A 13,285-nucleotide genomic window follows, 5' to 3' on the forward strand; every position below is an offset into this window, starting at 1 on the left:
CACAGCAGGGATATGACCAGAGAGGTGCCTGTGGGTGGCGTTTTCATGAGCTGGGTGCATGTGTGCTATGGACACTACTTGCATCTGACACACAGATATGCATTCGGCATTCCAGTTATGCTTGCACTTGCAGGTACATCAGCTGTTTCCCAATACATCAGTCCTATCTCCTTTGTGATCTGCGAGTGTTGGGCAGACAACACCAGTATCTCCTACTACAGGACCAAATAATCTGATACATACCTGTATGCACGTTTCCAAGGGTGTGTCCATTTCACAGTGACACAATATATATTGTATGTCTGGGGAACTTTCCCCTGTGTACTGCTTGTATATGTAGACCAACAGCCATGCCATGTCAGTCTTTCAGATGATGACACATATTACCTCCATACATTTGCAATGACTTACTGCTAGCTTGTGTTATACTGATGGGTATTGTGTATGGCACCGCAGTTGTGAGGACTTGTCCCTGTCATCAGAGGTAGTGGGCAATGGCCACCAGGCTTACCTCAACATGCATACATACTGACCACTCTCACACAATATGGGACACACATCAACCTAACACACACATACCTGCATATTGTGCAGATGCTACAACCTATCCTGCTAACATAGCCACCTCTGTGCATTTGTGCTCCACTGATATTAGACCTACACATACATGTTACTACATTTCTACATAGGGTTTTGGGGGGGGACACACACCTGACTGTTACATCTGTACATCACATTGGGGGAGCACACAAGACCATTACTACATAATTAAGTAGGGTTCGGGGGAGCACACCTGAGTGTTTCTGCATTCCTACACAGGACTGGGAGGGCACACCTGACTATTTCTACATATCTACACAGGATGGGGGTACACCTGACTGTTACTACATTTCTACATAGGATGGGGGGCACACCTGACTATTTCTACATTCCTACACAGGATTGGGGGGCACACCTGACTGTTACTACATTTCTATGTAGGAAGGGGGGGGCGCACCTGACTATTTCTACATTTCTACACAGGAATGGGGGGGACACATCTGACTGTTACTACATTTCTACGTAGGATGGGGGGCCCACCTGACACTTGTACACATTTTCTATGATTGTACTGGTATGTCAGGTACTCCATTTCATTCTGTACTCTAAACTATCATGCTGAATAGAGGCGTACCAGTGTACTACAGATCCTAGCTTTGATTTACCTACATAGTTTCTGACTTTCTATCCTTCAGAACTAACGTCTCACTGCCTGACCTGTTGTAGTCTGTATGTGTAGGCCTGGGGGGGAGGTTACCCATAGGCATCATTCAGAGGCCATAGCACAGCCTTTGTTTGTGTTTGTCTACACCTGTCCTACTGGCTGTGACTGTTGTTGGGTATGTGAACCCCCCTAACTGGCATGTGTGAGTCACTTACCTTGTAGGTGTCCCAGTATTGAGGGTGGTACTGCAGGGCTGCCTATATCGGATGCACATAGTACACACCCTACACATGGTTGAGCACAGGTAGTGTCATGTTTGGCATCCCTTTTACTGTATGTGAGAGTCAGAGAGTGGTGTTATTCCCTGGGACCCTCCTGTGTCAGTGTATGTGGTATGCGTTGCCTCTTTGCCAAGGCCAGGGCATACTGGGCATGCCTCCTTCTGCCTACTGGGGCAGGCTCAAGTTGTTCCTCCTCTGAGTCACTCTGTGCCTGTGCAGGCCTTGGCAATGGTAGGGGGCTGAGTGGCCCTGCCCTGTGCTGTTCCTGCTGCAGCTGTTTCCACAGGATCATATTGTGTAGCATGGCACATGCAATGAAAATTTGGGTACATGTAGCTGGTGAGTACTGCAAGGCTCCATTTGATGTGTCCAGGCACCGGAACCATGACTTGAGCATCCCAAACATACGCTCTACTATAATTCTGGTCAGTGCATGTGCCTCATTATGGAGTTCTTGTTCAGGTGTGTGTGCATTTCTGATGGGTATCATCAGCCATGGCTTCAGTGCGTATCCAGCATCCCCCACTAGGTGACTGTGAGGGATGTCCCCATTGGCAAATCTAAAATCTCTGGTACAGCTGCATCAGATGCCAGATGTGAGAATCATGATACCTTCCTGGGCAGCCAGCACACACATGGGCATCGCACATGACCTGGCAGTTGATGGAGGGGAAGCCCTTGCGGATGATGTAGACCCTACCCCGCTCACCGGGTGGTGCTTTGATGCATATTTGTGCAGTCTATAGCACCCACTACCTCAGGGTATTCTGTTATTTGGTGGAACAGTTGCATATTGCTGGCTAATGCCTCACGGGTGTTGGGGACATATGTACGTGCTCACCGACATGTGCTGACATGGCATCCAGGAATTGGTGGAGTACCCTGGATGCTGATGCCTGTGAGATCCCCATCATATCCCCAGTTGGCTTTTGGAAGGTACCTGTTGCTAGTATTCTTAGGCCTACATATACCTTGGTATCCACTGGGATGGGTTTCCCTCTGTTAGTTCTGTGTGTGAAACATGGCCGGCACAGCTCAACAATTTGCTGTAGGAGGTCCCTGTCCACCCTGTAGCGCTCCACTATCTCCAGCTCATGTAGCCCCTGGTAGGTTACCCTGGGTCTGTACACTCTTCTCCGTCTCCTCACTTTGGGTTGGTTGACAGCATTCACATCCTAACCACCCTCAGCCTCTTCCACAAGTTGTTGTATGACAGCTATTGCAGCCCCTATCATTTTGTTGTTTTGTTTGTTAAAATTTCCCCGCTTGTCTACACCGGTGGTGTACAGTGTGGGAAAAACTAGAGGGAAAGGTGTTTGCATAGTTTATAGTAGTGTTCTGGGCTGGGCTGGTCTGCTGCCTGTGTAATTGGCTGATTCTGATACATTTCACCTGCCAGCTATGCTAGTTCTCCTTGATTACTTTACTACTGCAGTTTTCCCTTCCCATTGCCTTCCTGTTTAAGCCCAGGGGCGCGCCACGCAAACAGAGTGCTCAAATATGCACAGTGCTGCTATTTCCTGGTTTAACTTTTTTTTTTCCTTCAAAACCCAGTGTGTGGCATGCACACCCGCTTAGGCAATGTAAAGAGTGCTAGGCAGATTCAGACACAACCCCTTGCTTAGCTGTGCTAAGCTAGGAGCACACCTGAGCCACAGCGCTCCAATCCGCTTACAGTATGCCCGACACACACCCCTGTGATGTCAGCTAACTCCTAGGATTGCACCAACTATTCCTACTCTTACATTGTTGGGACCTGACTAGCATGCTGGGGAAAACTGTGATTCACTATCATTCCCCTCATTTGCATAGGATTGCCTGCTAATGCATAGTTACATGTCACACGCTGAGCCTCCCCCTTAGCAACCACTACTCACTGGCCATGTTGTCTTCTGCCTGCCATTGCCTTTCATGGCAGAATAGTGAATTTAGTTAGAAGTCTTATTTTAGGTTTATTTTATTATTTTCTCCCTGATTCTATTTGCTCGCCGCTGCCCTATGCTTAAACAGCTGAGATCGGCTAAAAAAAAATAAAAGTTATTTTTTTATTTTTTAAGTTGTTTACAATGCCAATGGCCTTATACTTGGCTATTGGCATGCTTCCTGACTGATATGGAGCCTTCATTTGGAGCTGTCATGGCTCCGTTTTGTATTTTGCAGAAATGTACTCTGTTACTGAGTACATTTCTGCAGACTACACTGGTCCTGCATGGCCGGTTTCAAGCTTCCTGGATCCAAATTCACCTCATTCGCATGGATTTCTCCTGCAAATGGGATGATTTGCATACAGGGGCTTAGTCCAAGCAGGACTAGTGTAGGAGAGCTCATGCACGCCCATGCAGGCTGTTCCTGGATCGCACGGCAGAGCTCCTGTACTAATCCTGCATGCAGAATCCGGGGGAGTAACTGTAAAAAAAATACACTGACTTTACCTAGTTCTGAGTGCAATTACAGTTTATCTGGAGAGGGTTAGAGGAGGTGAAAAGGACCACTACATACAATTTTGGTAGGGTATGAGCATCCCATCAGAAAAGGAATTACTTAAAACAAGCTAGGGAGACAAATGGCAGGTACTGTCTAACTATAGAAAGGGAAACTGATGATGAAAGAAATGACAGAATTAGGAGGAAAAACGTTTGAGATAGTTGGGGGGGGTAGATTCATGGCAAATATATATGTATCTTTAAAATGTTGACTATATACAAAATAACAGCACATAATATTTAACCATTTGTCACTGAAAACTGCAAAAGCTTTCATTTCATGAACGTTACAACACCCTTAAAGACTACTGAAACGGATAACATCTCACAACCATCAAATCACCTCTTCAGCAAGTATGTAACACCAAATGAGAAGATCATAGCAAATTAATTAAGAGCAGATATTTGCAATAGACATTAATAAATCAGACACAGACTGTCCTCTTTTATGACAAGTTCATTGAGCAATGTCTCCTCTTGGTTTATCAACTATGTCCTCTTAGGGGAAACAAGTGAGATGGGCATTAATCGTTATCTAATATCATGCACAGTGGGAGAATTCAGTAAAGCCTACATTTTTTTTTCATGTAGGCATTATGCAGAGGTGTCTACATGGCTGCAAACATTTTTAGATTCAGTGAGCACTGCTGAGCAGCACACACACCCTCATAAGCAGGTGAATGTCATGCAAATGAGGCAGGTTGAGCGATCCAACAAGCAGAAAGGCTTCTGTTCAGACTCCACATTAGTGTTTGTAGTGTATAAGGAAGAATTCCGCATATACAGGAGTCTAGACAGACAAAAGGGGATGTAAAACTTTAGCAATGTAGACAAACCCCCCCTGAAAATGTTGTACTACATACACATATGAGCAAAAGTATTATTGTGGATGTCAGAAAGAGGAAGGGAATAAGTTAAATTAATATCAGAAAGAAGAAAGGAATAAATTAAATTGATAATTTATTTTTTCATAATCACGGCATGTTTATGCCATGCACCTCAGTATGCAAACATGCTTAATAGAAAAATTAAAAAAAGGAAAAAAGCAATTCATGATATTTGACAGAAATGTATTATAGGACCTTGCGTCGGGTCTGTACAATGGTGCATTGCTGCTGTTGCTAAGATCAGAGGGCTATGAAGAATGTAGTTTCCAGGCTGTCAGCACAGATATATATGCAAATGAGGTGGATTTATTGAATAGCAAAAAGAAGAAATCATGTCCACATATTCCCTAAGTGTAGGCTCTTAGACCATGTTGATGTTTACACACAATGTGGCTGACATCGGTGGGGGGGGTGACCTACCATTTCTAGGCTCTTTTAATCTCAGGTGCACATGTTAGCTAACCACGCTGTGCACTAAAATAGAGCCATTAAATTATATTTATATTGTAGGCAGGTGGAATGCATCATAGTTAGCCGAACACACATTTCCCTCTCCCCTGAGGCAAGAGCCAGCAATATGCAACAGTTCTGCCATGTAGCACACTACTCTGAAGTACTGGATGCCATAGTTTGCACTAATGTATACTTCAAGGCACCACTAGTGAGCAGGGTAGAGTCTGTATTAACAGCAAAGGATACCACTCCATCAACTGCCGGGTCATGTGCAATGCCCAGGGGATTATCCTGAATGTGTGTGCTGACAACCCTAGCATTTAGCATGACTCCCATATCTGGTGCATATCAAAGCTGTACCAGATGTTTGCTAGGGGGGACATCCCAAACAGCCATTTACTGGGGATGCTGGCTACACCCGGGAACCATGGATGATGACACCCATCAGAAATGCACACACACACCCATAGAAGTATGCCATAATGAGGCACACACACAAACTAGAAACATCATAGAGCATGTGTTTCACCTTCTGAAGTCACAGTTCCAGTGCCTAGATATATCTGATGGAGCCCTGGAATACTCTCCTGCCACATGTACACATATATTCACAGTATGTGCTATGCTACACAGTCTTATCCTGTGGAAACAGCTGCAGCAGGATTAGCAAAGGGAAGGAATACACCCCCCCCCAGTGCTTAGGTCACCACAACCACAATCATAAGAGGACTAGAAGGAGGAACCCCCTGCTGATGTCCCTGTAGGCAGACATAGGCATGCTCAGTATGCCCTGGCTTTGGCTAAGAGAAAATGTATAGCACATTCTCTGACAACCTAGGAGCTGACACCTTACTCCTACTCACATGCAGTAATTAAAATTGATGCCAGGCAACCCACATAACCTGTATCTATCCATGTATTGGCTGTGTACTGCTTGCGTCAGACAGTGTCAGCCCTGAACTACAATTCTGTCAACTGCTGCATTTGCAAGTTAAGTCTCTTATCTACACAGTACTTGTAAGAATTATTACAATATGGCATTGTATGTAAGGATCTGCTACATTTATGCAAGTAAACATACTGGGCTATTTGGACAGAAGTAACATGCACATGGAACTAGAAATACCCAGTCCGCTATCATGTGTCCTTTAATATTCACTAGGCCTTATGCATATAATATACAGTACAGCAGTTAAGAGAGATGTTAGACAGTGGGGTGACATGATATTCAGACTACTGTGTATCCCAGCAGAACATATTGTGTTGTTCCCCCATCCTCAACACAGCAGTATTCCCATATAACTGCTTTAACGGTAACTCATCAGTGATATATCAGCAGTCCAGGCAGTCTCAAGGCAGTAACACAGAAATTGATCATACATTATATGTCTCACTTAAAGCAGGAATAACAACGTACATATTTATGTTGTTGAGTATGTGATGAATAACCCCTTTCTCTTAGGTAGCTTGTGTGGTTCTGTGGACTAAGGAAGTTAGCATCTGTGATGGTGTTTATGGTTCTAATTTAGACGTATGCACTTCTTTTGGATGTGAGGTATTATTAAGTTGTTTTTTTTGCAGACTGTCAGTCTGCGTGTGGTGTGGTATTATTAACATCTGCCACATATTAATCAGACAGCTGAAGAATGCTGTGGACAATTTGAGTGAAGTTCAGTACTGCAGAAACAGGGATAGATGTCATTGGGCAGGATTCACGAAGGCTTGCACGGAGTGTAAGAAACGTGCAACACTCCATGCAAGCCTCGCGATCCAGGAACAGCCCTAAACTCCGTGTAAGAGACCAGCTAAAACGTCTCTTACACGGACTGGGCGTGGACATGCTAAATACCTCACTTGCATCCGAAAGGTATGCAAATAAGGTATATTAGCGATCCACGAAGCAGAAACCAGTCCGTGTAGGAGACGTTTTAGCTGCAGAAATGTACTCAGTTGACAACTGAGTACATTTCTGCAAATCCTAGAGCGATGTCAGCTCCAAAAAAAGGTTGCATATGATTCAGGCAGCATGCCAATGACCAAATATGTGGCCATTGGCAAGATAACCCGATGCAAAAATATTAAAAATATAATTTTTTAACCCAGCGCAGCCCCGCGCAAACGGGCTGCGCTGTATAAAACCATAAAAAAGAAGGTTATAAACCCACAAATGTGGGTTTCATGCAATACATGGAATGACAATGCAGGGACCAGCAGACTAAAACCAACATGGCCACCGTGTAGTGGTTGCTAAGGGGGGAAGCTGAGTCTAAGACATGTAACTAAGCATTAGTAGGCAATCTCATGTAAATGAGGGTTCGGATACTGAATCTCACAGTCACATACCAAATGAGCACAGTCTGAGTAGTGTAAGAGATACAAAAGGGGGAGGAATAGAGTAGGAGACAGGTGACATCACAGGGGGGAATGGTAGAAAGAAATGCAGTTCATTGGAGGCCAGTGTAACATGACAGATGACAGGCACAGATCATGAAAAGAGGTGTGCCACTAGATAAGTCATGGAAAGTCAAGAAATGGAAGGTGTACACTGTTACCTACACCAAAGTTTCTTGCTGGCCATGCATGCGCACGTGTGCGTGCCATGAAGCTCGAGTAGGACAGTGTGCGCGCGTGTAAGGCAGTGTGAGCATGTGGGAGCGTGTTGGGAGATGTTTAACACTGTTTGCGCGGGTGTGCGCACGTGTAAGGCAGGCTGAGTATGTTGGAGGCTGTTGGCAGACGTGCAACAGTGTTTGCGCGGGTGTACGTGCGTTTAAATCTGAATAAGTAGATTCTGAACCGTGTAAGCACATGTGCGCGCGTGTAAGCCACTGTGAGCGTGTTTCAGATAGTATGCAAGTTGCTCCCCCCTGAGGAAACAGAGAGGAAAAAGGAAGCAACAGAATTAATAGGAAGCTAGCAGGGATAACTGCTGAAGCTAGCAGGTGAAAACAATTAGAAGCAGGCAATTACACAGGCAGAATAGTAGCCCAGCCCAGCACTTAAAATTCTGCAAACAGTAGTGCAGGATGTTTCCATTAAGAGACACTGCAAGACAGGAGTAAGCTAATAGAAGTGAAAACTGAAAAAGCTTCACTCAGAGCAGAAATGTTAGGGGCTGCCATAGCTGTCATAATGAGACATAGGCGACTTGCTGAGGGTGGTGACAATGCAGATGGTGCCAGACAACCCACAGTGAGGAGACGGAGAAGAGTGTACAGGCCCAGGGTCACCTACCACGGGTTACATGAGCTGGAGATAGTAGAGCGCTATAGAGATGGCAGAGAGCTCCTGCAGCAAATTGTTGAGCTGTGCAGGCCACGCCTCACACACAGAACCAACAGAGGGGAACCCATCCCAGTGGAAACCAAGGTATGTGTTGGCCTAAGAATACTAGCAACAGGTACCTTCCAGAGACCAACTGGCGATATGATGGGGATATAACAGTCATCAGCCTCCAGGGTACTACACCAGTTCCTGGATGCCATGTCAGCACATGTCGGTGATCATGTATATTTCCCCAATGCCCGTGAGGTATTGGCCAGCAATATGCGTCTCTTCCAGCAAATAGCAGAATACCCTGAGGTACTGGGTGCAATAGACTGCACGCACATATGCATCAAAGCACCAGCCGGTGAGCGGGGTAGGGCCTACATTAACCGCAAGGGCTTCCCCTCCATCAACTGCCAGGTCGTGTGTGATGCCCAGGGCATAATAATGAATGTGGGTGCTGGCTGCCCTGGGAGTTATCACGATTCCCACATCTGGCATTTGACGCATCTGTACCAGACATTTGCCAATGGGTACATCCCACACGGACACCTAGTGGGGGATGCAGGTTATGCACTGGAGCCGTGGCTGATGACACCCATCAGAAATGCACACAAACCTGAACAGGAGCGCCATAATGAGGCACACGCACAAACACGTAATGTGATAGAGCATGTGTTTGGGCTGCTCAAGTCACGGTTCCGGTGTCTGGACACATCTGGTGGAGCCTTGCAGTACACACCAACTACATGTACCCAAATTGTCATGGTATGTGCTATGCTACATAATATGATCTTGCGAAAACAGCTGCAGCAGGACCAGCATAGGGCCGGGCCAAACAGCTCCCCACCATTGCCAAGGCCATCACAGGCAGAGCGTGACTCGGAGGAGGAACAACCGGAGCCTGCCCCAGTAGGCAGAAGGAGGCGTGCCCAGTATACCCTGGTCTTGGCAAAGAGGCAACGCATAGCACATACACTGGCTCAGTAGGAATCCTGGGAATGATACCCCTCTCTGACTCACTCATATAGTAGCAATAGCAATACCAGTCCCACATAGACCTACCACAACTGTAAACCGAACACATAAACACAGACAAATATTCCCGGAGGCCTTAATTACAAACACACCACACCAACAGACGCCTCCAAAGTAGATCACAAGCAACCACAACCTTCAAACATAGCTCATGCAACGAATTGTACGCAAAGCTGGTGTGCCAAACAGTCACAGGCCCGAAGGAGAAACAGCATGCCTGATACAGTCGTAATAGGTGTCTGTATAGGCAGACACACAGCTGTCCCACTCACCAGACTGAACAAGGGAAAGGGTAGAGTAAGCTGCTTGTAGGTAGCCACAAATTGCCACTTAACACAAGTACGCAGGTCACCCCAAAGCAAGCAGACATATGATGCACTCAATGTCCATGCTGGTGTGAATTACCTGAGATGTGCCTCCCTGGTCAACATCAAATGAGACATGGATGGTCCCTCCGAGTATGTACCCCAGGGCGGGATGACACTGGCTGTGTGCAGCATCCAACGCTCACCAAGAATGATGCCACAGTACAAACACAGAATGCTCATGTTTAACAGCTGGCACAGTTACAGCTGTCAGTCCAAGAGGGTGTAATGTGTGTCTGCTTGAGATGTCAAGCATGACAAGCCATGCTGCTGTTACAGGGATGGCTGTCAGCTGTTACCCGTGTGCGTCTGGATACTGGATAAGGCCTTTGCCACCTCCATAGAGCCGTATGTAGGCAAGGCCAAAAAGACTACCCACCACCCTAGAAAACATAAGTGGTAGGAAATATAAGGGTAATGATGACCAATGCCAGATGTGTAAATTGCAATATGCATGCCCCTGAGGCACTTCCCATTATGGAGAACATTGATGCCTGTCCAGTGACAGAAGCCTGCTGCAGGCCTAGTGATAGCACACCAGCACTACTAGGTTATACCACATACCATGTGTTATGGCCCCAACACCTGCACCAAGACATCAAAGGAGGGGGAGTATCCATATGCAGCACAGACACCCATATAGCCAGGTAACTGACAATGCACAAAGCAGCGGACACCACCCATGTGCACATAACTGTAGTCAAAACTGCTGTACAGTCTGTAGCATGCGACAGACCACACTCTCACACACAAGAACCCCACCCAGACATCCGAAGACACTGGACAGTATGGATGTCCCACCAAATACCAGACAAGGTACACAAAGTACCACATAAGTGTCACACCATTATGTATGCAAGGAGTCATCAGGGACCTAGGGACACAGGTCGACATTAATCTGTCATGTGACAGCCACAATGCCAATGTGGCTATGAAGACTGTTGATACTGGACAGTATCATAAAAGGATTCACATCAACATCAACTGAGGTCACTGTGCCGCTGTACTGTTCCCTTATCAGACCCATAATCTAGTACAATGACTCATATGGGATGTACCATATGTGACACCTGCAGCGGTTCGGAAGACCTCATAGTTACCCCACCAACAGGATAAAGGGTGTGAAATATATGTCATATGCTGCCTGGCTGTAGACACCCCAGCTGACTGCAGTCACACACTGCCTACACAGAGGCATTGTATGTCTGTTGTACTAGGCCATGTCCAACACAGGAGTAATGGACATGCTACACCATAGGAAATCAAAGCCATTGGAGCTGTGAGAGTCACAGATGTCAACCTCAACACATAATGAAATAAGATGTGCTGGAGGGACAGATACATAACCCATAGGCTCCCCACACCCAGAAACAGGATCCCAATCCATGGTAGGCAGAGCCCCTCACTGACACCCCTCAACAGGAATATTGCCAAGTGGATGGATGACCGTACATGTATACTGGGGGTCCCCACTGTGTCACGACCAGACAGAGGCACAGTGAAGAACCTCATAAATGGCCATAATTGAACATAGCAAGGGGTGGCGAAGACACACACACTCTAGCTAGGCTTACTAATGGCCTAGGGTGTCTAGCCTACTATGAACCCATGAACCTATGAAGATACAACACGTACAGGACACTAAGGATAATCACAAGGCTTACCCAACTGATGGTAGGAACCATGTTGGGCATCCACAGATATGCTCCGAATCACACAGATATTACAAACAACATACCAAACACACACACATATTGCTAACATACAACCTGTCAGGTGCAGTGCAAACACCGCCCCCCCCTGAGTGCAAAATACCTATCCCAGCAGATGGTCCCCTGACATTGCAGATGCTGAGGTAACAGCCATCATCTGCAAAGCAGAACACACAGCAGCAAAGGTATATGATGGTGTCCTATGCAAAATCACACTACTGGCCAATGTCAGCCTTACCACAGGATATGTACCCAAAGAGCAGTGTACAACAACAGTGGTCCATCACAACAAAGGTGTTGCCTGAATGGATACTCCAAACTACCACCCCAGGATCCTGACAAGCTTGTTCTGCACACCTATGGAAAGGATCAGCATGTACCGCAGACAGAAGGCTAATGTGGACCTACTGATACTGGACCCTACACACTGTGGCTGTTGTAACTGCAGAACCGGCCCCTAAACATGTCTGACCCATTTGAAGCAGTCATTAAGGTCATTGATGAGGGCTATGTGGTCCACACAGCGTAGCTGGACCGTGCACATGCTTCTAGACAATACCGTACGTGTTCAGTATGGATATGTTCACCAGCTTAAATATACACCCCTATGTCAGTAGAGGGGTTGCAAAGCAGACCAAGGACAGAACTGACATGGTCAGACATGCCACATCCATGTCAGACTACAAAGCAGATATGAGTGGCATCCCACAAGGCCTGATGTTGCCCCCCCACCCCCATTCTGTATACATGTCCCATAGGTATAGGCCAACATGGAAGGACTGTGACTGAGCATGTATGCAGAGGAGTACAAACAGCCCACCATATCCGACCCCCAGCTGACACAAGCAACCCACAAAAGGGCCACCTACAAACAGACAACTGTAGCCATAGCCATGTCAGCAAGCTAATCGCAGAACTGTGTATAGACAACCACCGTGGATATACAGTAAGTGCCCACAACTTACCACACAGGTGTTAACCCATGAGGTACCTAACATGTAATGTGAGACCTGGGTACAAAAGGTGATAAATATCCTGCACTGGACAAACATGTGTCTGTAGTGTTCGCAGAAACATGTACCATATACCCACCCAAACATGAAGGCTGGCAGATGTAGATAAGGGGAACTCACTCTGGCTCTGCAGCCATCCTCCATCAGCATCACAACTGACTACAATAGTCCCTGTGGGATATACCGCAGCAGACACCTCCAACAACTGTAAAGTCCACAACAGTACCCCACCAGGGGTAGCAAAGAGCCTGAACAGATGCCATGTGTTGCCTGAGTAAACAAACTGCAGCCCCACTCACCGCCATCCTTCCCAGCTACAGGAAAGCTGTGCCTGATGTATGAAGCCATGTCCAACCTGGAATGAATGAACATGTTGCACCTTGTACAATCTGAATGGCAGTGAGCTATGCACATGAGAGACCTGAACCCCAGCACTGACATACATAGGACAAGCTGTACAGAATGATCCATAACACAGAAGGCACCCCACTTCAGTAAACTCCTGGTACAGGTCAGCCAGAGTGCCACATATCGACACCCCTCAAGAGGCATCCTGATGAGTGTATGGGAGATGGTAGGCTA

This window comes from Protopterus annectens, chromosome 9.part0 (assembly GCF_019279795.1).
Source record: "Protopterus annectens isolate FY-2018-M chromosome 9.part0, PAN1.0, whole genome shotgun sequence".
Classification (NCBI taxonomy): Eukaryota; Metazoa; Chordata; order Ceratodontiformes; family Protopteridae; genus Protopterus; species Protopterus annectens.